Below are 3,811 nucleotides of genomic sequence, written 5' to 3' on the forward strand. Positions count from 1 at the left end.
GCCCGGGCGAACCCCCGCCTCGCGCTGCCGTGGGGGCCGCTCCGGAGGTCCAGGGCGCGCTGTGCGGGATCTGAGGAGTGGGTTGCTGGTCTTGACATTTAGACGTTCGAACGCGGGCGCTGGAAACGAGTCTTTCTCGCCTCGGAGGGGAAGACGAGAATTCCGCGTTGCCTGGGCACTACCTGCTTTAAGCCCAGCTGAGGAGCACTTGACTTTTAAATGGAAGAGTAGAGGAGAGATTGTCGTGACCCTGCTCCTGAACCGGCGTGGTTTGTGGTTTTAGGGCTTCTGTAGGCAGTTGTCATGTGCCGTGTTATCAGGAGCAAATATTTCAAGGTCTTACAGGGCAGATAGCTGTGCTGGACCAATTTACTGTTTATTCTGCGAAGAGATGTGACTTTTTCACTGCTCTTGCTGTTTTTTTTTTTTTCTCTTTCTTTCTTTCTTTCTTTTTCTTTCAGCAGTTAAAGGGGAGTTTGATTTGGCCAAAGCGCGAGACACTTCTTTTTTTGTGTGTATGAAAGTACTTTTACTTCCTCTTGAGTTTTCTAAATTTGCCTTTTGCCGTGTTTCGTTTCTCTCTTCTTACTTAGTTCTGTGGTATAGTTTTTAAAATTCCCCTCCATATTGTCTTGGTGTGCATTTCTCCTGTTTCTGGAATGAATCCCAGCGTCTAAGGCTCCAATATGTATTCTTTCTGTTATTTGTGGAAAAATTAAATAAAGTTTGGAGGAAGGTAGGAATAGTAATGGAGGGGTTAAGCAAACTGTCATTTCTCTTTATTTTTGTGCCCCTCATAGAGTTCTCCGCAAGATCCATGGTGAAATAATAATACGGTTACTAGGTTGTCTTTTTTTTTTTTTTTTTTTTTTTTTTTTTTTTTTTTTGGTGCCGGGTATAGAACTCAGGACCTTGCGCTTGCAAGGCAGGGGGTGGGGGGAACCACTGAGCTAAATCCCGGGCCCCTAGATTGTCATTTTGATTTGTTGATGCATTCATTGTGAGAGGCCAGGCTTGTTTGTTCTTTTTATACTAAGCTCTCAGGGTTTTCTGTCTTGAAAGCCATTTAGGGTCTTTTTGGTTCCTGCTTCTCCCAGCCTCCCTTCCCACTGTTACATTCCAGCCATACTTGCCTGCTTTCTGTTTCCAGGGGAGGCCGTGCTTCCTTACCCTGACACTCTTGGTTGCCTCTTTCATCACACCTTCCCTGTAGACACCCTCTAGTCATCCTTCAGGTCTTCCTGTGGAGCTCTCTGCCCCAGGACTGTCCCTGTTGTCGCAGGATGGAGTGGATGTCCCTCCTGGACATAGCGTGATTCCGCCTGCGTCCTGCTCTTCTATAATCAGGTTGTCTTTTCCTTTCCTGTGTTCTCTGCTAGGCTAAATACCCTGGGAGTCCTTGATTCTCAGGGTCTGCTGTGGTTCCTCTCACGTGGCAGATGAACAACCAACACAGTCCATTCCTGGGTTGTAGTTCTTACTAGATTGTCTGGTGGCATGGGCCCAAGCATGGGAAAATATGAACAGGATAAAGTGGTGACTCATACTGGGACTGTAATTCTGGGCCTGACCTTTGACTCTGTTTGAAAATTTTATTGCTAGATGCCAGTGGAAGCTGCTGCAATTATCACAGAGCTATTAAGGGTGTGGCAGTTATGCGCCCAAAGTCAGAACATCTGTTTTTAATGGGGAACCTGTGGCTTTCTTGTTGTCAATTTCCTAGATATTTCTGATTTTTTTTTTCCCACTTAGATAATCATAAAGGAGGAGAAAGGAAAAACAGAGGCAGCCTAGAATTGTTACTTTGTGGAAGCGGAAGGTTGGTGGGCACCAGAAACAGAATTCTGAGTGTGTTTGGCACAGGGTGAAGGCTTGAATCCCTGTGATCTGCGTTGAAAAAGTTATCTGCGCTCATGGCACATGCACTGTTAGGTGCTTCGTCGGTTTGTACAGTTTTTAGATGCCTTGCCGTGAGGTGTTCCTGCAGGATGGAGACTTGGTGAGTAACTCCACTGTGGGGACCGACATGTGGAAAATTAGTAATTCCCGGGAAGAGCGTGTTCTCATGATGTGGTTTGTTTATAGTGAGTGGATGAGTCTCTGAGAAAAGGGGCAAGGCCTATGAGGCGATCTTATGACGTGACTGCCCCAAAGAAAAGAAGTGAGATGGATGGTTCATCTGCCTGCCGTCTGGCTGAGTCATATTTCAGCGATGCAGTCCTCATAGGGTCCAGACTGTGCACTTCTGTGCAGTGGACTTCATATCAGGTTTCTGCCCTGAAGCTGCTCAGCAGATATGTAGAGGAGATGGACAAGCCAAAAAGTAACTGTGCGTGAGATAAATATGCTTATAGAATGATGGCTGGGCACAGAGGAGAAGCTCTGGTGGCTGTTCCTGAACCGAGAGAGGTGAGGAACACATTTCTCCCAGGAGAAAATGAGAGCAGAGCCATTGGTTTTTCTTTCATTTTCACGCACTTCTTTCAATTTTTTTCTTTAATGACTAGGTCTCTTTTGGTGGTAATAAAACCCAATTCAAGGCATATGAGCAGAGAGGAGTTCCTTAATTCATTATGAGAGTTAAAGGATTCAGGAGAAGTATGGCTTTATATTTTGTTGGATCCAGGGATTCTGCTCTTCAAGCAGGCTGTGTGTCCCTCTACGTTCTGTCCCTTTCATTGTCCTCTGTACTAGTCCCCGAGGAAAAGAATACTTTGTGACTGTGGCCAAAGTCCCAGGATTGGATCTGAATCTTTCTGGGTCACATGCCTTTCACAGGAAGTGGAGTGTAGTCAGCTCCACTCAAGCCCTGTGCCCTGAGTGGAGGAGTACGGCTCCCCAGGTTAAACTGGGTGCTGTTACCAGCAGAAAGGAGAACAGGCGCTGACCAGGCAACTGAGAAACAGCCTGTTGTGCTTTTCACGTTTGTGTTGAGAAGAAAAAGAGATTCTGATTCTGCACATAATCCAGTGAACGCAGATAGTGCTTTTGGGGAGGTGTTCCTCTGAAAAGAAGAAGCTATATACTGGGATGAGAAGCTTGAAGTTATGAGATACAAGTGTCAAGGAGAAGAGGAGTTTGAGGGACATAACTAGAGGGGCATAGTCCCGCTGTGGGAGGGAGTGTCTCTGGCTGTTTATTTCTGCAGGGATCAAAGTTTCTTCTGGGGGTCTTAGTGCTTTCCTAGTAGTTTCCTTCAGATAAGTCATGATTATACGGCCAGATGCCTAGAGGATCAGGCTAATAAAAGAAGGAAATACTTGGGCCAGGTGAGGGCTGCAGAGGTAATGGAAGGCCACCTGATGTCGCCTGGCCTCTGGAGTTTTCAAGAAAAGTCTGAAATGTGGATTTCAACAAATATTAGATGACTTTTAATTCAGTTTGAACAACCACCGTGACTCTCAAATACTTTGAGGCCTGACGTGATTATTGACTGTCACCCACTTAGCTAGAAAGACCTGGAAGTTAATAGTGCACATTGTTACTATTTTTGGCTCTTCTTCCTAACCGAGGTATTCCTACATTCTGTTCTCTGGATTTATTGAAGAGCTCACCCTTTCGCTGAAGCTGTAAGAGGGCTGGTAGCAATCATCATTTCTGTAATGGTGTAGTTTACAAGTGCTGTGCCAAACCACCTGGCCTGGTTCTTATATATTGGCCATGATCATTTCTACTTTGTAAAGAAGGAAGAAGGACTTGCCACGTTTGTACAGCTACTAAGTGGTTGAAACAGGACATGGACACGAGGCCTTCTGACTCTGGTTTCCACAGGCTTTTGACTACTCAAAACTTTTGACTACTTTTCACCAGG

Source organism: Fukomys damarensis, unplaced genomic scaffold (assembly GCF_012274545.1).
Source record: "Fukomys damarensis isolate Sample0158 unplaced genomic scaffold, DMR_v1.0_HiC HiC_scaffold_34, whole genome shotgun sequence".
Taxonomy (NCBI): Eukaryota; Metazoa; Chordata; class Mammalia; order Rodentia; family Bathyergidae; genus Fukomys; species Fukomys damarensis.